This window comes from Notolepis coatsorum (genome assembly GCF_963971535.1).
Source record: "Notolepis coatsorum genome assembly, chromosome: 2".
Classification (NCBI taxonomy): domain Eukaryota; kingdom Metazoa; phylum Chordata; class Actinopteri; order Aulopiformes; family Paralepididae; genus Notolepis; species Notolepis coatsorum.
This window is the reverse complement of record NC_140166.1, coordinates 20,819,621-20,842,798: the sequence shown is the minus strand read 5'-3', so window position 1 is coordinate 20,842,798 and position 23,178 is coordinate 20,819,621. Positions and strand designations below refer to the sequence as shown.

Below are 23,178 nucleotides of genomic sequence, written 5' to 3'. Positions count from 1 at the left end.
TTTCCTATATGTTTTAATGGCATTTGAATGAGCAATTTAAATGTGATTCGATCCTACCTTGGACTAACTGCTCCGACCGATATCTTTATTGAAACAATGTATGATGACAGGTGGTGTCAGGTGTTGCCTATTACCATCCCCGGATTGATTAATGAATGATTGTGTTTAATTCTAATCTTACATAGGTTGGGTCATTTCAGCCGTTGTGCCTGATCAGAGGGACGGCTAAAGGGGTGCACTTTGACCATAACCTTTTTTTTCCCTTCCTCCTTTTTTTTGTCATTGTTTAATTGACACTGTTCACACAATTTTGCACAATTAACCTGTGACCCGAACCTGCCTTAGACTATCGGCTGGGATGCTTTAATTTAATTTTGTATTGAATTTTCCTATACCTTTTTGGGCTATAACAATGTGATGTTGAAGCGCAGATTCCGAAATAGAGGGCTGCAGGTTGATGCGGAGTTATTATTTAATAATGGCTTTTTTTACCATTATGGTTTTCTCATGTTGGGGCCAGGGCTCAGGTGGTTTTCGACCGATATCTTTATTGAATTTTATTTTATTACTATTTGTGTTTATTGGACTAGTGGGGGTTTACTCAGGGGTTTATCTAGAGGGGGGTGGGAGTGGGAAGCGTCTTATTGATCCATGTCTCTAGTGGGAAGTGATAGGAAGATGACCATCCTCAGTGGGTGGGGCATAGGGTGGGGATTGGAGAGTGGGTATAGAGGAACTTATAGTAGGACGGGTGGGTTAGGGTTTAGAGTAGAAGGAGGGGGGGTTGTAGCTGGGGTGGTATTTTTATGTGTTCTATGTACTGTTGTCTTATATATGTGTAAGTGTTCCTCCTCTGAACTCCTGGGATTGACCGTCCGGGCCCGCCGGGATCGGCACCTCTGTACTCAGCCTGGCTGCACGGGTATGTTCTCTACGCACTTATACAAGCTCGACCATGGCTAAATTGAATATTTTAATTTGGAACGCAGGAGGGCTTAACGCCCCACACAAGCGTGCCAGTGTCCTTTGGCTATTGAAGAGGAGAAATATTGACCTTGCTCTCCTTAGTGAGACGCATTTAATGGTAGGTGACGTGTCAAGACTGGCAAATCGGCAATATCACGTTATCTCCGCATCCTCAGCCGATGATAAGACGAAAGGAGTAGTCATAGTTACAAGACGTAACCTTGATATCAAAATCTTGGATGTATGGTCGGACACGGAGGGAAGGATTACTATAGCAAAAGTTGAATTCTTGCATAGGAAGATGGCTATAATAGCATTGTATGCTCCTAACACATTTGATTCAGCGTTCTATAATACAATCACGAAGAATATGTTGGAACTTAATGGATACGCTCTCATTGTGGGTGGCGATTTTAATGCGTGCTGGGATGCGGAGATGGATAGGTCTGGGCCCTCTGAAACGAGCGACCAGAAACGGGCCTCTAAGGCCCTCAGGATGTGGGCCAAAGACACGGGGCTCTCAGACCTCTGGCGCTTATGCAACCCCACCCTCAGAGATTACTCTCACCTGTCAGCCAGACACAAAAGCTTCTCTCGAATTGACTATGCATTCGCGTCCCCTAATATGTTTGATAGTTTCGATGTCTCATTGGTTCCCTTGGCTCTCTCAGACCACAAGGGGATTTTCCTTACGGCAACCTTTGGCAGGCTCTCCGCAAGAGCCCCCAGATGGCGTTTTAATTCGACCTTGCTAAAGAACGATGACTTCTGTTCTGAGTTCAGGAGTAAACTAGCTGAATTTTTGCAGATCAACGTTGGCACAGTAGAAGACCCTAGGGTCCTGTGGAACGCATTGAAAGGATTCATCAGGGGTCATGTCACACTATTTGCCTCCAATTTGCGAAAATCCCGGTCAAAAAAGCTAGAAGGACTGGAATCATTATATGCGGACCTATACGCATCCTTGCAAACTGACTATAATGAACGACTAAACACACAACGTAAGATAGTCAAAAAAGAAATAAACTCCATACTTAAACAACAGTCTGAGTTTTTGATACACAGGACAAGACAAAATTACTATTTTCACGGCTCCAGACCTAGCCATCTATTGGCAATGAAAATACGATCAAATGATCATTTCTCAGATATCCCCTCGATTAGGACGAGCCAGGGTGCAGTCACTACTGATTCGAAAAAGATCAATGACACTTTTAAAGAGTTTTACTCACAGTTATATAGCTCAGAGGGTAATCTGGATGACTCTAGATTTGAATCGTTCATTGGCGGGCTTGAGATACCCCACATTTCTGAGGAAGAGGCCAAGGAACTGGGGAGACCGATTACTCTCGTAGAATTGAGGGAGACTATTGTTGAAATGCAGAGGGGTAAGGCGCCAGGCTGGGATGGTATTCCACCCGAAGTGTATTTAGCTTTCTGGGACCAACTGGGTCCATTGATGCTCGATATGATCAATTACGCTATCGAACAAGGGGAGTTCTCAAGAGATGTCAATATGGCGTTGATTTCTTTACTTCTCAAAAAGGACAAAGATCCCAATGATTGTGGTAGCTATAGACCCTTGAGTCTTCTCGGGGCCGATTTAAAGGTGTTTGCCAAGGTGCTGGCCCGTCGCCTGCAGAGATTTATGTCTGTATTGGTACACTGCGATCAAACTGGTTTTATCCCGGGGCGTCTGGCTGCAGATAATCTTAGGAGGCTGTTGCATGTAATCGATAACAGTAAAGACAATACAACTCCATCCACAGTTCTGTCTTTGGATGCCATGAAGGCGTTTGACAGACTTGAGTGGTCATATCTGTGGAAGGTACTTGAGGTCATGGGTCTTGGAAAGAGTTTTATTCATATGATTAAAGTCCTGTATGCCTCGCCGTCTGCGATGATACTGACAGGCAAAAACTGTTCCACACTCTTTCCAGTCTCCAGATCTTCTAGACAGGGTTGCCCTCTGAGCCCGGGACTGTTCGCGCTTTCCCTCGAACCTTTGGCCCAATTTATTAGGCAATCGGAGGACATCGTCCCCATAATGGTCAACAATACTCCACACAAAATTGCTCTCTATGCGGATGACCTGCTGATTTTCATGGACGACCCCTCCCGGTCGGCCACAAAATTATTGAGGATAATCGACGACTTTGGTAAATTGTCAGGTTTTAAGATTAACTGGAACAAATCAGCCTGCCTACCTCTTAATGAACTGGCCAAGGCGGTACGACTACCAGCTGATATCCCCATAGTAGAACATTTCAAATACCTGGGCATAGAGATTTTCCCCACGCTGAACCAAACTACTAAGTACAACTTCACGGGTACTTATGATAAAATACGCCAGGATCTAGACAGGTGGTCGTCCCTTCCTAACTCCTTACAAGCCCGGGCTTCCATAATCAAAATGAACATCCTGCCTAGGATAAATTTTATTAGCTCAATGCTCCCCCTGCCCCCTCCAATAGACCACTGGCGCAAGGTACAATCGATGGTATCTAAGTTTGTCTGGAATAACAAACGCCCGAGAATCAAAAGGGCTACTACTCAACGTAGGAAACAAGATGGGGGCCTCGCAATCCCTGATTTTAAACTGTATTTCTGGTCCTTTTCACTTAGACCTTTGATGTGCTGGCTAGACCCTGTAGAGGCTGTATCGTGGCGCTCCTTAGAAGCGGCGGCGGTGTCTCCGCTAAGATTACAGGATGTAGTGTACTCCACTGTCTCTATTGCGAAATGCCGGCTGAGGTATGGACCGATCATAACTCACGTGATCCAAACGTGGCGTAATGTACAGAGGTCGTGTGGGGTTAAATGCCCTTGGCACCTGGACTCTCCAATTTTTAATAACCAGCAATTACTTGTTGGACACAAGCCGGTTAATATTCCTCAATGGCAAAGGAGGGGAGTGCATACTCTGGAGGATATTTATGATAAGAACGGCCTCCGTGCGTTTCAGGACTTAAGAGAATTTTATGATCTACCCGGCGAGTCCTTCTTTCTTTACCTTCAACTAAGGTCAGCACTGAGGGCGCATGGCGTACCGTGGGCTCAAGCCTTGCACCCACACCCCTTCCTCAGGCTCATAGTGGACAGGACGACATCCAGAGGGTTTGTCTCCGACTTTTATACGCTCTTAATTCAATCCACGTATAAAAATTTATCATTGGATACAATCTGGCGTGTGGATATACCGGAGTTGGACCCCGAGTTTGACTGGGATGATGTTTGGGCAAATGTGGCATTATCTTCCCGCAACCCCAATCACCAGCAAATTAATTTTAATTATATTCATAGGACCTATCTTACACCTAGGAAGCTATTTGCTATGGGACTGATAACCGACTCTCGGTGCACTTTGTGCTCTCAAAAGGCCACTGGCACTTATATGCATATGTATTGGGATTGCCCACCAGTGGCCCGCTTCTGGAGGTCAATAACGGACAAACTTTCAGATCTGTGTGGCTTAACTATCCCATTCACAGCTGTTACGCTACTCCTGAACGATATAACGACACTACCCGCGTCCGTACAACTGAAAAGGGTTGTCCTAGCGGGCGTCACAGCAGCGAAGAAGCTAATAGCAATGAGATGGAAGGAGCCTGAGAAGCTTACAATGATTAACTGGTCCCTAACTCTATTGGATGTGATTTATCTTGAGATATCCACGGCCCGGGTGATCGGGGTAGGGCAGGCTGGAATTGACCTGTGGTTCGCAGCAGCTGAGAAGGTAAAGACCGCAGTGTGCGGCTGAGCGGGGTTGGGGCGCTTGATCGGGGGGGTCCGGCGGTCTCTGGGGAGGGGGAGGAGGAAATGTCTTGTCTGTCTTGGTTTTTGTCTTGTCCTTCTTAACTTTGACTGGGGGGATTTTAGGGGGGGTTGGTATTTAGCTATTCTGCGCTATATGTCAACTCACATGCCATCTCCCCAAGAGACTAATATTGACAGACTGATTGACCTGTCAACCAACTTGGAGGAAGAATTTCTTTCTTCTTACACTTTACCTTCTGCAAGTTTGGCAGTCTTGAACATGTGTAAGGGACCTAGGCTATCTACAGTAAATCTGCGGCAACACTCTCATAAACAATCTTTTAAGTCACTCCACTTTGTAAAGGTGGGGAAAGGTTGCCATGTTTTGAAGACCCTTTTTGTTATTGAAGTAGCCATCTATATTTGATAGGTTGGACGCTGTTTCTTTTTCTTTTTGTCTTTATAATTTATTATTCTGTATTATTATTGTTTGTTATTCTCCTGTGAAAGTTATGTTTTTTGTTACTGTGGTTATTGTGTTGTCCTGTTTCATGTAATTAATAATAAAAAAAATTTGATCAAAAAAAAAAAGAGTTACTGCCCGGTCCCACACTCGGCCCCTCCCTACTCGGCGTTCTACTCCGCTTCCGCCAGGAAAAGGTGGCCATCAGCGGGGACATTAAAGGAATGTTCCTGCAGGTGAGATTAGTAGAGGCGGACAAGCCCCTGTTACGGTTCCTATGGAGAGAGAAGCCAGGAGATGAGCACCCAGCCATCTACCAATGGGAAGTCCTCCCCTTCGGAACGACGTGCAGCCCCTGCTGTGCGACATTTGCACTACAGAAACATGTAGCAGAGGACCCAGCAGCGGACGAAGAGGTCCGACACAGCGTAAAGAACAGCTTCTACGTAGACAACTGTCTACAAAGCCTTTCAACCCAGGAAGAAGCCGAGGCTCTCCTGATTAAACTCCGCGCCTCATTGATCAAAGGCGGCTTTGATCTCAGGCAGTGGGCCAGCAGCGATCCGCAAGTACTGCGCAGCCTCTCCTCCGAGGACAAGGCAGCCAGCAGCGAGACCTGGATGGCTACAATCCCGGGAGAAGCCCAGGAGATGACCCTGGGATTGGTGTGGCGATTCAAAACAGATTCGCTTCACTACAGACACAAGCCCCTGACTACGGAGCAGGGAAGGCCGGCGGAGGCGCCGACCACCAGACGGAGTGTGTACACAACACTCGCCCGACAATATGACCCGCTAGGATGTATTCTACCGTACACCACCAGGGCAAAAATGATTGTACGAGCATTGTGGGACAAGGACCAGGGCTGGGACGACCCCATTCCCGCACACCTTGCATCCACCTGGAGAGAGTGGGAGATGGAGCTCCACTCACTCCCAGGCGTTAATATGCGCCGAAGCTACTTCCCACCCACGGTGAGGCCAGAGACATGTAAAATGGACTTACACGTCTTCAGTGACGCCTCAGAGGTCGCATACGGATCAGTAGCCTACTTGCGGGCCCAAGACCAGGGGGGAGAGATCTACACAGCATTTGTCCTCGCCCGCTCGAGAATAGCCCCACGCAAGCAACAATCTATCCCACGTCTAGAGCTCTGCGCAGCCCTAGCCGGAGCGCACCTAGCCACGCTCATCCAACGTGAGCTCACCATACCGGTGTCTAGAACAATCCTGTGGTCAGATTCCACGACGGTACTCGCCTGGATCAAATCGGACTCATGCAAGTACAAAGTCTTCGTGGGAGTCAGAGTCACAGAGATTCAAGACTTAACCGAAGAGTTAACCGGAGAAACAGAGTGGCGCTACGTTGATACAAAACAGAACCCAGCTGACGTCATCACCCGGGGGATGCCCCTGGATGACCTCACCCGTCGCAATGTCTACAGTGACGGCCCCGCATTCCTAAGACTCCCGGAAGGACAGTGGCCCATGCCTATCCCGAGGGAAGCAAGTCCAGAGGAGGTGGAAAATAAGAAGTCTGTGTTCTGTGGATTGAGCACCGTAGCCTCCACCGACCCTAACATAGACGATTGCACGTCCATAGAGAGTGCACAACAAAGAACATTCCTGCGGTACCACCCGGAGTGCAAGTCCCCCGCTGATATGTCAGCAGCTAACTACGAGGAAGCAGAATTGCTTCTACTGCAGCGAGCCCAGAGAGACTCGTTCCCCGATGAATTGGCCTGTCTACAGGGAGGAAAGCCCGTCCCATCCGACAGCAGATTAATTCACCTGGCCCCCGAGAGCGACGCTCATACCCTCATCAGAGTGGGTGGTCGCCTACGCAGAGCCCCCAATCTACCGGATGACATTAAATACCCGATCCTATTGAACAGCCGACACAAGGTCACAGAGCTGATTATAAAGAAATACGATGAGGATGTACATCACGCAGGAGCAGAAAGAGTCTTCGCGGAAATCAGACGTCGTTACTGGATCCTACAAGGAAGAGAGGCGGTACGACGCTTCCAGCGAACATGTCTAGACTGCCGCAAGTGGCGCGCGCAGCCCAGCATACCAAGGATGGCTGACCTTCCTCCATGTCGCCTCCGAATCGGTGACAAGCCATTCCACTCAACGGGTATGGACTGCTTTGGCCCGCTGCACATAAAGAAAGGAAGAGGAACCGAGAAGCGGTGGGGTATTGTATTCAAATGCATGACCACCAGAGCGATACACATCGAGCTTCTCCCGACCATGAGCACAGACTCATTCCTTATGGCCTTCCGAAGATTCACATCACGGAAAGGAAGACCGTCTACCCTATTGTCCGATCATGGGACAAACTTCAAAGGCGGCGAAAGAGAGCTGAGAGAGAGCTTCCAAGCTATGGGCCCAGAACTTAAGACCCACCTCGCTCCAGCACAGGTTGATTTCCAATTCAACCCCCCAAACGCACCCCACTTCGGTGGCACTTGGGAACGAGAAGTGCGCTCCATAAAGACAGCCCTGTACGCAGTACTTGGGGCCCAGACTGTGGCGGAAGAAGTCCTAATGACAGTCCTCACGGAGATTGAGGGAGTACTTAACTCGAAGCCCCTCGGATATGTCTCCAGTGATGTGGCGGATATCGACCCAGTTACCCCCAACACACTCCTGATGGGGCGGCTAGATCCTGCATTACCCCAGACAATGTACCGGCCTGAAGAAGCGAACGGCCGACGAATGTGGAGGTACAGCCAAGTATTAGCCGACAAGTTTTGGAACAGTTTCCTACTGCACTACCTACCGTCTCTACAGACCCGCCAGAAGTGGGTAAAGGAGAGAGACAATTTGACAGAAGGAACAGTCGTCATGATTATTGATCAATCACTGCCCAGAGCTATGTGGCCGGCCGGCCGCGTAAGCAAAGTGATCACCGGTGCCGACGGCAAGGTCCGAGCAGCTGAAGTGCTCGTCCAGGGTCGCACTTACACCCGTCCCGTGGCGAGGCTCATAGAACTGCCTCGACTCCCAGACACAATCGATGATGACCATGACCCTACAACCCTATGACTTTGTGAAGTTGACTGACCCCTACAGCAAACCCTTATGTGTAAATAGACAACGCGATTAATCTGTCTCTGTTTAACTGATTAGGTCTGGGACCTATTCAGGGGGTGGCTGTTGTGAAGGGCCAGATTAAACCGAATATATATATTTATTTATATATATATATTTAATTGTATTTGTATATTCTCTAATATTCCCTGATATCCCTTGTATATTCCTTGTACAATATGCATTGAATATCCATTCTAGCCTACTGAACATCCCATAATAGTCTCCATTCTACTATTGGTCGAGACCTTGGTGCCAGGCTGCCATACCCCTCAGACCCAGTTCAAACGTACCGCTCCACATGTACGAACAAGTCCTAGTTCCGCGTAGGAATCTGGCTACCGCACCACTAATGGGACTATTTGTTCATAGTGCGTATATATACTGCGCTACTAAAGTAGGACTTCCTTTTCAGTCCAGTTTCTTACCCTCCAATAGAGTCACAGACGTAAAGCCTCCCCGCGACGCCACGTGTGGGAGTAAGGCCAAGTTCGCCTACCATCGGTATTGAGACATCGTGTATATTAATATTTGAATAGTCATATTTGGCACTATATCGTCGAGTGGGACGTAGTCTATTAAGCTAATAATAGTCTGTTAATATATAGTGCTTCGTACGGTGAGAATACTACCGTAGTCAGTACCCCATCGTTTCGGGCAGAGAACTGGCTGCTTACCCAGGGTGGTTGACCCTACGTGAAGCTGCACCCGAGGAGCCCCCGAGCCGACGAGCGAGTGGACCTGTATACCGGATTATTCTACCGACGACAGCCCGCCTTCCCAGGCACGGATTATGCTTTGTATACTTTGATTATTCCCTGGATAAAGACCCCCGACACTGCCGTGTGTTGGACCCCCCCCCCCCTGGAGAGGACGCAAGGTGAGGAGACGCTCTGCAAGACGAGGTCGCTTCACGTCTCTCCCCCGTGGACCGGAGAGAGCCGGCCCACAAAGAGTCCACCTGCTTTCATCTGTGGTCCAAGGATCGCCGGCGCATTGAACGGCACTACAGTGGGTTCACCTGGGATACCCTTGGCCGGACGAGGCAGCCGGATTCTACCCCCCCCCCCCTCCTACTCCTGTCGGCTTACAAGCGACCGGATTAACCCCCTCTAGTGTATCTAGTATATAATCATTAAAGTATCATTGCTGTTATTCCTTAACTATTCCAGGTTGTATATTTACCACCTGCGCCTTCAGAGATTGGACATTCTCTATTGATATACCGACGAATACTCTTTGCCATAAAAGTGCATACTATTTCAATTCATAAATGTAATTAAGTGATTAAGTGCTTGTTCTACACACCATCGCTGTGTAGAAATAAAGTCCTGTTTCGACTTCGTACATTTGTGTTGGATCCGTTTCATCTACGTGAGAGTGTTTATGATAATATATTTATGCCGTGTACTGGGTGGCCGAATATTAAGTACAAAGGTAGTCGTAGTAAGTATCATATCTAGTAATACAGTCAGGGAATTGTACCCCTCAGTTACAAGTATCATTAAAAGTTCTATGCTCAACTATATGCTTCACCCACGGAAAGGTTGTTCCACACGGACATTATATGTTGTTGCACTTGCTTCCAGAAGGCTCCGGTTCAGTTAGCTTGTAGCAGAGGCTCTGTTGTGATTTTAAATGCACAATAAATATTCAACATTCTCTTTTGAGACTCCGCCTCAGACTCTTATCATTTGGCACTAAAAGCTAAACATTGTCACCGGTATGGCTGTCCGCAACATGTCATTAATTGTGTGCGAGAGGTCGATCAGTTAGCCACATTAGCGTGAGCTATAGGTTAGCCACTAGCTAACGCAAGCTAGATGGAAATACAAACAATGTAACGTTACTGGTGAACAAGTTATTTACCTTGGAATACTCCTTTGCCAACTTGCTGTACTTTGCTTGCAGGTCTGCAGCTGGATTATGAATAGTCCCAACTTTAGCTAATGCTAATAACACAGAGCTCCCGTCAGCCATCACACTGTTCTGTCGGGACGATGGCATTAAGAAAAGTTATAATTATTTTGTCTCGTCTTGTTTTAGTCAACAATATCAACATACATGAAGAGAAATTTCGTCCTGGTTTTTGTAAATGAAATTGTTGTGTCCTCAGTAGGGGTGGGACGATACATCGATCCAGATCGATATATCGATCTATTATCAATAATCAAATAGGATCGATGCAACGTAAAAAGATCGATTCATATTGCGATACTCTTATTTTGAAAATCCCGCGAGTCATATCCGCCGGCGCCCAGTATTGTGAAACTCCGTGTTTACAGCGCAGCAGGGCTACAGAGCGTCTATTTTGCGACCCGATATAAGTCTGTGCAGTTTTTTTCCCGTAACGGGTCAAATGCATCTAACATGCTTTGCATCGTCGCCATTCCTTTATGCCCACGTCGCGTTAAATATCTAAATGAACGTTGGCTGCTTAAGCTAACTAAGCTAAGCAGCTAACCGTGAGAGAACAGGAGAAAGGAGAGGGGAAGGAGGAGGGGCGGGGGCAGTCTACCTTGTGTGTGTGTGTGTGTGTGTGTGTGTGTGTGTGTGTGTGTGTGTGTGTGTGTGTGTGTGTGTGTGTGTGTGTGTGTGTGTGTGTGTGTGTGTGTGTGTGTGTGTGTGTGTGTGTGTGTGTGTGTGTGTGTGTGTGTGTGTGTTACTGAGGATGGACAGATAATGTTGATATTTAAACATGAATACATAATCAAATCAAATTTATTTGTAAGGCCCGACAACACACGTTAATGTCCCCATGGGCCGGACACGTCTTCTTTAAACAAGTCAAGAAGAAACATAACAATAAATCAAGAACAAAACAAGAACACCATAAGGTCCAACAAATTTAAAATAAATGCAAATAAATGAATGAATGCAAATAATAATAATAATTATTAATTATAACTATTTAGTCTCGTTAGCATGACATGGTCTTCAATAACGTGACGTCACGTCTCGTTGTCGTCATGAAAAAAACCTTCTTTGACGAACATCTTTTTCATCTTTTTCATCATTTTAGTCAACAAAATTAACACTGGCTGGTATTGCACTCCATTGGAAATGGTGTCGTTTCTTTTCTGGGACGATCCGAGCCGTGCGGGCGGGGTTTAAATACTCAGGCGAGGTAGGGCTGGGGCCGATATGGCCAAAAATTATAACGATATCGATAACAATATCATATCACTCGATATTCGATATTATCGATATTATTATAAGTATAAAAAAAATATATATATTTTTTTATTATATAAAAACAACAGATGCATGTTTATTATCTTTAGTGTTACATCCCCTCACACTCCAGTTCTCAGGCTGCAGCTGGTTTGAAAGCGAAAGTAAACAGGCTTCTCTGCTGGCTGTGGCTCCAGGGGAGTTACAGTTCTGGCTCTGCTAGTTTCTTTTCTATCTTTTGGCGCTTTTTTGGTGGACAAAAAAGAGACTAGCTCTGCTAGCACACATAGTCTACTGTGTACAGACGGTTTCAAACTGTATTTTAAATTAGAAAGCAAACAAAATAAAGAGAAAAATAAATCTCAATTTGGTCAGTATTGTCATTTGGACAAGCAAAGCCAGTCTTTAACCCATTCTCTGCCACCACTTTGATCATCCTAAACCATTCTCTGCCAGTACTGTAAGTCTATGGAGATGTTCACCTTCTTTGCAGGGCTATAACTTTTTAAATTGTATTGCTAAATTGACATTACCATGGCCCATTCAACATCGATTATATATCGTTCAGGATGTAGGAACGTTTTACTTTTTCATTCACACATTCATATGAAAATACCGTCTAGAGTATAAATATGTTTTTATTGTTTTCTGCAGTATTTCCTAGAACGTGAGATATAGACATAAAGGCATATATTGGATTATCAAATGCCGTTTGATACCGATCAACGTTATATTAAAAATGTCAACTGTACATGGTCCTAAACGTTATGACTGATCATCCGCGGGTGAACGGAGGGGGGGGGGGGGGGGGGGGGTCGTTTATAATTCCGTGACTGACGTTAAATGATTTATGTAGTATGGGTGATATTATATAGATCAGAGCAGTTTGTATCGAAAATGACAAAGAAAAACGCTGAAACTTACGTCAGCTTCCTCGTAGCGTTGGGCGATGAGAGTGGAGCAAACAGATCCCAGTTATGTGATGTGGATCGATGCGATCCAGTTCCGGTTTGTATAATACTAATATACGCCCAAATCATGTGGATTATTGAGTTATGGCAACGGATCCATATCCACAGTGTGTGTATTAGGGATGGGTACCGAATTCGGTACTTTTGAGGTACCGAACCGAAACACGTCGGTACTACCGAGTATCGAATCAAGTGAGAAACCGAAAAAAAAAAGAAAAAAAAATTAAAAAAAATATTTTTTATTAAATTTTTTTTTTTTACTTTTTTTTTTTTTTTTAACTTTTTTCTTTTCGTGTCAACGTTCACACGCACAATATATGCTTACCTAGGATTTGACTTGATTCAACAACAAAGCAGTCGGAGCAATGACAAGCCGAAAACTGTCGAAATTGTAGTTATTTGAAGTTTGGATTTTTTTTTTTACGACTGAGGTAGGTAAATTAAATTTCTTGAGACTAAAGTACCGAAAAAAGGTACCGTTGGGTACCGGTATCGATTCACAGGTACCGGTACCGGTATCGGTTCAAATGTGAAAGGTACCCATCCCTAGTGTGTATTGAGTCCCGCGATGATAAGCGAGTGCCCGGACGGAATAGTCAGACGCACCGGAATCACAAGAGATCCACTTCCGGTTGCAACTCGCCGATCAGCCACCAGGTGGCAGTATTGAAGCGTTGCAGAGTTGTGATGGCTCACACAGCATATGACAAGGCTCCGTGGATGAAATATGAATACCATGGCGAAAATATGAAATATGAACTTGAAACACGTCGTACGCCGTTATTGGCAGAATTCGCATGAACTTGAAACCCGTCGTACGACGTGATTGGCGGGAAAAGGGTTAAGTTGCAGGCAAGAAAGACAAGTATTTTTTTTTGTATATATTTTTTCCGATATCGATTATTAAAATATATCACGATAATTATCGTTATCGTTATATCGCCCAGCCCTACGGCGAGGTAGGGCTTTACAACGATGGCATGGAACCGTAACCCCGCCCGCCCATATGTAACGCTCGGTAATGTGGGACGGACTTCCACAAGCAGTATTTGGAATGGCGATCAAATAATTGGATTATTTCTGGATTATATCAGATACCAGGTAAAGACTCTATATTTATACAATGGCATGCAAATTTCTTGATTCTGATTGGCTGAAACAGTGAAGTTACTGGTTGTTATTTTGTATAACACACACCACGTGACCCCACAACCGAATTACTTTTTTTCCAAATGAATCCGCCGTTCATCTTTTCCGAATGAAACCAAGATGGCGGACAATAATCTTTATGAATGGATGTATTGATTTCGTCATAATGACTCATTCAAAAAAGATACAGTCACCTGGATTATGTTAGTTGTTTACACCAGCGGTTCTCAACAGGGGTGCCGCGGCACCCTAGGATGCCGCAGAGAGCTGCTAGGGGTGCCTTGAGATAAATTTAAAAAAAAATAACAAAAAAAAGATTTTATATTCTTTTTGGATTACAGAAAATAATCCACTTATCCAAATATGCTATTTTTATGGAAAAGTGTGCAGCTGCAACAGATAGCACTTTAGTGATAATTTTCTGTAATTTTATTTAAAGAAATATGCTATTTGATTTACTACTACAAGCAGTGTAATGTCAACAGTACTAAGCCATTTAGACCTGAAACACCTGTTAATAATGCATTATATAGTCTGCATATACACACAAATGTGTTTCCCGGTTTCTTAAATAAACATTATTTTGAAAGCAAGCACTTTTGTCATCATTGTAGCAAAAAAGACAGGACCGGAAAAGTCTTTATCGTATGTAGTGGTGCCCTGGAATATTTTATTGAACATAGGGGTGCCTTGGCAGCAGAAAGGTTGAGAACCCCTGGTTTACACAATGTTGGATTATGTAATTGGTTTGTCATGACCAGTGTTGGGACTAACGCGTTACAAAGTAACGCGTTACAGAAACGAAGTTACTTTTTGCCGCAACTAGTACTCTAACGCATTACTTTTGAAATTCAGTAACGCTACTTACGTTACTGAATGGTTCGTCACTGCGTTATTTGCGTTATATACGGCGTAGATTGATAGCGAGCGGTAGTGATTATTATTATTATTATTATCCTCATCCCCACCCGCGTAGGTTGATACGAGGCGAGTCTGGCCACTGGCCAATCAGAAGTGCGCAAGAAATGCGGCTACGGAAAGAAATAGACCCTCTCTATTGTAAACAAAACAAACGCTCGCTATGAATCTACATACAAAGAATGCAGTAACAAACTAACAAACCATTTAGCAACTACTTGGAGAGATAATTAATATACAACATGGAAACGAGATAAAGAACATGTTTGAGGCGCTGCTGGAGTCAACTGGACTAACGTAACGTTACTACATCTCAACCACCGCAGACTTTGGTGAGTGAAACTCAAGTTGATCAACGGATTTTGACTGTACGAAATCTGCCAGGGAATCTCATATAATACTAACCAAACAATATAAATATAGTCCTTTCATGCACAATTGATATCCTAACTATTCTAACGTTGCAATGCTTTGATTGATATCTTAAACAACGTTGCAACTTGCAAGATGGTGAATGAATGAATGAATGAAAACTTTATTTAACAGATTGCAGAATGGGTACAATACAGTACGGCTCAATACATACAATTGTTAAGGGGATGCAGACCAGAGAAAGACGTTTGTCTTGTTTCCATCAGGGTCCCCCATTTTCAATTCATATAGACATTTATGACATACACAACATACATGACATTTATGGCATAGGGACATATAGGTATTTAGTACTGATACATTTGTGACATAAACGGTATTCAAATATACAGTACTGTTACCGCTAGCTTTGGGTAGGGCGTTCCACATTGTTGTGGCATAATTGCGAAACGTGTTTAGTCCCTTGTTTGAGCCGAATCTGGGTTTTACATGATTTGTTGAGCTTCCTCTGGTGTAGTGGTTGTGGTATTCACTGACCTTTGGGAAGTATTTTGACATGTACATGGGTACCCCGGTCGTATAGTGTATCTTGTAGACCAGGCCCATTGCAAGTTGCTGTACTCTGTCGTCTACTCTAAGCCATCCTAGGTTGTCAAAGTGGGCAGGGGTGAGGTGGGTTCTGGGGTTCAGGTCAAGTAGTAGTCTGACCAGTTTGTTTTGTGATGTTTGTAATTTTGTTTTAAGCGCCTTTGAGGTGCTTTGGTACCATGAGGTGCAAGCATAGTCGTAGTACCCTTGAATTATAATGGTTATAATGAAACGCTCCGGCGACATCAAGGCTGTTCCAATAAAGAGCTATTTTCCAAAACGCATTTTTTATTTATTTTTTACCTTTGTAACTTATTTTCAGAAATGACTGATATTTCGAAACTATTTAAGACCAAAACATGTACATGCACTGAATAAAAAATCCACAATGTACCTTTACATACCAACATTTGTCTGGCCACACCCCTATCCGCTTACCTTCATAAGCAGGTGTGTGGTCACCTACTCGCCTCCTTCCCAAACTTTCACCACAAGGCGAGATCAAGGGCCGCAGTGGCGTCCTGACGCTGAGCGTCACCAGAATTCATAGAACTTGGTTATATACATAACCTTACGTTCTATTTAATTCTGGCCTCCGCTCAGCGTCAGTCTGCACAAGAGGAGCTGAGCGGAAGCCAGAAGCTCGACAAATGTACCCCGCTGAGGCCCCCCACAACCATCAGACCGGGGAGGACCGAGCCCCCCGACCCTCCCTAATGGAGGGATACCCTCCCTATTGGAGGACGGGAGGGAGACGGATCCGACCGTGCGAAGAGGAACTCGAGCAACTCAACGCACAGGGTGAGCAGACCGTGGCTTGACCCCACGACTACGCCCCAAAAAACACGGGGTCAAAAGCAAACTCAACCCCGTGGCAAGGCCGTAGCAGCGGAGCGCGAAGGAAGACCCAGACCCACTGAAGGGACTGGATCCCCCAGAAAAAGGGGGCCCAGAGAGGTCAATGACGCCAGGCATCAAGACCTCACCAGGCGGTCACTTAGTGACACCGCCCCCCACATCGCCAGCGTATTCGGACAGGGCCCCTCCACGATATGATAATTTTATTTTATTTCTCGATATCGATAATTATCGAATTGTTATAAGTATAGAATTTTTTTTTTTTTTTTTTTTTTCAACATATGTATGTTTATTTTGCAGCAATTCTTTGTCATTGCCGCCATCTTTAGTGTTACATCCCCTCACACTCCAGTTCTCAGGCTGCAGCTGGTTTAAAAGCTAAAGTAAACCGGCTTCTCTGCTGGCTGTGGCTCCAGAGGAGTTGAACAGTTCTGGCTCTGCTAGTTTATTTTCGATCTTTTGGCGCTTTTTTTGTGGACAAACCACCGCACATGTGCACTGTGACTCGTGACTGGAGTCTAGTTCTGCTAGCACACATAGCCTACTGTGTACAGACGGTTTCAAAATGTATTTTAAATTAGAAAGCAAACAAAATAAATGGACAAGAGAAAAAGAAATCTGAATTTGGTCAGTATTGTCATTTGGACAAGCAAAGCCATTACTTTAAGTTGCAGGCAAGAAAGACTAGTCTGTCCACTGTCTCTGGTTTTAAAACTGCCCTGTTGCAGGTAAAAAAAAAAAAAAAAAAAAACGATTTTTCGATTTTTTTTTAATTTCAATATTCGATATCGATTATTAAAATATATCGCAATATTTATCGTTATCGTTATATCGCCCAGCCCTAAGTCAGCATGGCCGTAACTTGAAGCACTCAAAAGGCTAACCATAACGGAAGCAGGCAGCGCACCGGGGAAACCAGGCAACAGGCTGTAGACCCGAGCCTGGAGCACTGCGGACGAGACAGGCGCCAAAGGGGTCAACTGAAAACAGCACCCCGGCGGAAGGGGCGTATGCTGGCATTGTTGCGCACCATGACAAAGCCTCCATCAAAAAAAAACCACCCAGAGGGGTCGAGGCAGAGAAGGCTGACACGATTGGCAGACGTCATGAACGTGCAGGGGCACACTCAACCGGGTAACCCGGGAGTTGACTCTGCTCCAACACACCAGGGAATCAACCACCCTCTTGGTACCACATACGGTGGTTGTTCCTATAACCCCTCAAGAAAAACTCCAAAACACACCTGCGGGTATACACCAGCTATACCGCAGTACAAGTGTTTCAGTTTCCAAAAAAGGGTTATCCCAGGCCTACGGTTTCAACGAAACATTACTTCGGACCGGGCCCGGCGGCTCGGGAAGCACACATGGTTACCAGAGGAGGTCCAGAAGACCACCCCAACAGCCCCCTCTTCGCCATGCGTGAGAGAGGAGCGAAATAAATGAGAACCAGCCCCTTATGATAGTGCCAGGTACAACGTGTACCCAACAAAGGGTCTCCATAACGCCTAACCCTGCGACACCCGGGCCGACCCGGCATTTTTACCCCCGAAAGTCCCTCAGGGTACCAGAACAGCAGATCTGCGTCCCCGGCGGACAACGGGTTAACTGACCTGGACCAGCGCGACCAGAACCAGTCCCGTGCCCTAACCACGCCGACATGCCCACTCCAGGAGAGGGGGTAGGTATGCGTGTCGATCTAAAACATGAAAAGAGGGCTCCACCCAGACGGTCCCATTTGTACCACGCTCAGTGGCCCACCCCAAGGGCGTGAGACCCCTCTACCTATGTTCTGATCTATTCCGTTAACATCCCCCAGATATGAACGAGAATCCGTCGAGACCCAGTAACGGGCTCTCGGAAGAGGAAAAAAATCCCCCATCCCAGTTGCCCTATAAAAACGATTTTAATAACGAGCAACCAAGGCGTACTAGCCTCCTGCATGATTCTTAACAGAAACACCCCGAGCCAGCACTATGTATGCGTCGGGACCCAAACACATCAATGGATAGTCTAACCAGACCCCAACATTGTTCCTTCAAGTCGCCTGGGAGAACGACAAGAAGTTTGTCGTGCTTCATATTCTCTACTATTTTTTTATTAAAAAAGAAAGAAACACCGACTGACATGAATCCCCCGTGACGCAGCCGAGGGTAATTTTTTTTTACATTTTTACATCCCGCCACCCTCATCACAGAGGAGAGACGGGACTCCTCAGAGAGACTTCCCACGTGAGCCATAGATTGAAAAATTACACGGTAACATTGAGTCACATGACCAACAGACTCAAGTTACACGTATATCGAGCGTAGTAGAACAGTAAGTTCTTACGCTCTGCCCCGACAACTTGACAACAGACCCTACATATGGGTCTAAAACTCACGGAAGCCGTCGTCCAATAGAAACGTGCCTGGTGACGTTTGCTATGACGGGGGGAAACCCAAGACTCAATCGTCTGTGATAGGTCTGGCAAACCCCCCCCCGTGCCAAGCTGCCTAACAGCTTGGCCCTGACCGAATGAAAAGAAAGTCCAATAACCCCCTGACCAATCAGAAGAGGGAAGGAGGGGTTTATCCGGTACCCCCTCGCAAGCCCAACCCTTGCATACGACAACAACAAACAGCCATATGATACCTTCAGTAGCAAATGCTAATGAGCAGTGCAAGCTAATTCAATGCACGCTAGCCACAGACACATCTGTGAACAGGGTTTATAGCAAGGCCAAGTTGTGTATGTGTGAACCCGACACCCGTATCTATGTTGTAAGACACAGAAAATCTGATAGAGAGAGAGCGGCGGAGCCACGGTACGTTTTCATACGAGCATTACTGCAACCAACACAATAGTGTTGCAGCTCAATATTACTGTTTAAGCAACAGAGCACACAACTAACCTCTACCTTTATGTGAAGATTCAGGTCGAGGCAGAAAAAACCCTTTTTCAACAGAGTGTAGGCTGCAGGCCTTGCTTAAGCTCTAACATGAATGTAACGTCTAGCCCTCCTATCAAACCCATACTAGCGAAAGATTCACACGTTGCATCCCCATCATATGTTTGGTGAATAAACACAGTTTGTAACAAAAAATACAAAAAAAATATATACATATTAGGAGGGACTCTTTATTTCTTTCAACAAAAATCATATTAGGGCCGGGAAGGGAACAGGGGGGGACCACAGAGGGAAAAAGTCAATCATTTTTAGCGACGCCTGCCACGAGCCGCTCGGGATTTGCCACCCCGTGGAGGCCCGGAGGGACGGTAAACGATCCGCGGCTGGTCACGACGATCCCTACTGTCACCTCCGGGCGTAGATGGGCCGGCTGCAGTGGCGGAGGCGCCCTCTCTCCTCCTAAATGTGTTTTAATGTTGTTTAATTTAACCCTTTTCTCGCCAAGAACGTGTTACCACGTCATTGCTCGCCATGCGTAATCTGCCAATGACGCCGTAAGGCGTCTTTGAGATCAATATTTCAAAAATCTGTGATGGCAATCATATTTCACCCACGGAGACTTGAGACTTGCTGTTGATCTCCTCTCAACTCTCCAACGGTTCAAGACCGCCATCGCCAAAATTGGAAGTGACGCGCCGGAAGTGGTGCTCAACCATATTTCGTCCGCCCACTTGCTATTGCTAGCGGGACTCCAGCTCGACACACTGGATAGCGATCCGTTGCCAATAACTCGATAAACAACATGATTTGGACGTATATAGCAGGGGTAGGCAACCCTAGGCACGCGTGCCTGCATAGGCACGCGGGGGCATTTTCATAATTTTTTTTATTAATTAATTAATATATATATATTTTTTGTTTTGCTTTGAAATATTATAGTGAAATATTTTGCACTGTTGTCGCATTTATCTTGTTGAAATCCTCCCACAGGTTCTTTTTACTACCACATATTTAATTGAGACCCTTTATTTGTTTATTATTTCAATTTAGCTGGAAATACATTGCTACATCATTCAGTAACATTTGCAGAGCCTTATAACAAAAACATTATTACGGTCACCATTGTGACCAGTGGGATTAATCAACAAATTGTATTATTTATTTTTCTATTTCATTGAACATTGCACATGTTAAAAGGCATTTTCTTTACTCAAAATGTGAGTATTACCAAGTCAACTTGTGTTTTTAAAACAATGACAATAAACATAGTTTTATTAGGTTGAAATAATGTTGTTGCGTACTTATTTGTATGGCGACTGTTCAAACATACTGCAGTCACAGAGAGACTAACACGGGGAAATAATGGTACCTGCCAGACGCGCCGCTCGCCACATAACCACGGATCCAGGATACTGTGTTTGGTTAGTTTATTAGAGTTAAAAACAGTTCATATAGTATAAAAAAATAGAATGAGTCACGGTTTGATTCATCATAGTGTAACGTGCGTGCGTGCGGTCAGCAAAGTGTGACTTCCCCGGTCACTCCCTCAACATTACTGTTCCAGAAACCCGCCCGTGAACAGCTGACTTTACTACTACGACACCACGTGACCCATTTGTGAATGACGTGACCCTAACAACCCGAGTTGTGTATACCTGTCACCAACATTATTTTTCTGTTAACTTATTATGGATTGAAAACTGAAAACCTTAATGCACAGTAACTGAACTCAATATTTTTAAGTTCTGGTAACTTATTATTATTTATTTTTTTACAGTGTAGTCTTGCGATCAATCAAAACGTATTTACACAATATACCTCACATTCACCCTCCATTCACATCCTGGTGTTCTCCTGGTGTTCTCCATTAGGCCTGTAGGTGGAGCTATGACAGCACACGTACAGTACACACACCGATGGTGTGTGATGTGTCCAAAAATGAATGGGCAAATGTGAGTGAAATGGTCGCACTGTATGCAGCTGTTTGTCTGCATTGCATTCCCCCCCCCAACTCAGATTTAGGGTTGATACAACCATCATAATAATATTGTTAATAATAACAATAATGATGTAATAATGTAAAAATTATCATTAAAAAGACCTGATTATGAGAAAAAAAAATTACGATGCATGTAATATTGTTGAGGCACACTATAGTTACAACTATATTTCAAACAGGCACTCCATGTCAAAAAGGTTGCTGACCCCTGGTATATAGCATTATACAACCTGGACATGGATCGCATATATCAACATCCCATAATAGCGAACTTTCTGCTCAACGCTGATTGCCCAACGCTACGAGGAAGCTGCGGTGAGTTTCAGCGTGTTTGATTATTATTAAACGTATAATCTGCTCTGATATATATATCGCCCATACTAAATAAATGATTTAACGTCGGCCACGGACTTATAACCCCCCCCCCCCCCCCCCCCCCCCTCCGGTCACCAGCAGATGATGAGGCATGACGTGTAGGACCTTGTACAATTGAAATTTTTTTATGACGTCAATCGGTATCAAACTACATTTGATGATCTAATATATGTATTTAGGGCTATAACTCGCGTTCTGCAGAATGCTGCAGAAAACGATAAAAACATATTTATACTATATTTTTGTATGAATATGTGAATGAAAAAGTAGAACGTTGCTACATCCTAAACGATAGATACTTGACGTTGAATGGGCCATAGTAATGTCAATTTAGCAATACAATTTAAAAAGTTATAGCCCTGCAAAGAAGGGGAACATCTCCATAGACTTATAGTGGTGGCAGAGAGTGGATTAAGATCAGAATAATCTGTGGCAGATAAAGGGTTAATGACAATACACCCGCGGACTCGCGTTTTTTTGATGCCCATCCGGTCAACATCAGATGACGTGTAGTAACTTCTAGAAGTACGTCTAGTTGGAATTTTTTATATCGCGCTGATTGCCATCAAACTGTATTTCATCATCAATATAATGCATTTGGGGCTATATATCACGTTCTGGAGAAAGCTGCAGAAAGAGATGAAAACATACTTATACATTAGACCATACTTTACTATGAATATGTGAATGAAAAAGTTTAACGTTGCTACACAATGAACAATACATATAGGACTTTGAATGGGCCCTAATAATGGCAATGTAGCAATAGAATTTAAAAAGTTATAGCCCTGCAAAGAAGGGGACTTTCTCCATAGACAAATAGCGCTGGCAATCTATGGTATATCATTAATTTAACCTTAGGCAACCAAAGTGTTAAGTACCTGTTAAGCATACGCGGACAGACCCACACCGTAAATGCCCTCGGCTGTAGTTTTTCCACAGCATTGAGAGACAATACTTGTCGAACTATATAACAATAATTACCTCATTTACAAGTTGTATTAAGTTTGCAAATAAGGGCAAATAAGGGAACACATTAATGACATTTCAAAGATGTAAAAAAAAAAACAAGATTTTGCGTCGAGTCACAAATGTAATCCTTAACCAGCCTCTCAAAACATTTCATGACCACATAGGTGAGTGCCACCGGTCTGTAGTCATTAAGGATTTTTTGGTACCGGGATTATAGTGGACACCTTGAAGCAGGCGGGGACCACGGACTCAGCCAGCGATAGATTGAATATGGTGGTGAACACTAGGGATGGGTACCTTTCACATTTGAACCGATACCGGTACCGGTACCTGTGAATCGATACCGGTACCCAACGGTACCTTTTTTCGGTACTTTAGTCTCAAGACATTTAATTTACCTACCTCAGTCGTAAAAAAAATAATCCAAACTTCAAATAACTACAATTTCGACAGTTTTCGGCTTGTCATTGCTCCGACTGCTTTGTTGTTGAATCAAGTCAAATCCTAGGTAAGCATATATTGTGCGTGTGAACGTTGACATGAAAAGGAAAAAGTTAAAAAAAAAAAAAAAAAAAAAAAAATCGGTTTCTCACTTGATTCGATACTCGGTAGTACCGACGTGTTTCGGTT

General features: G+C 44.6%; 1 protein-coding gene across 2 annotated transcripts in view; it reads left to right on the top strand.

Moving 5' to 3' along the window:
- The window catches only part of LOC311222943 (transcription termination factor 1-like), an 81,343-nt gene that overhangs the window by 23,154 nt on the left and 35,011 nt on the right, over positions 1–23,178 (top strand). The window lies entirely within an intron of this gene.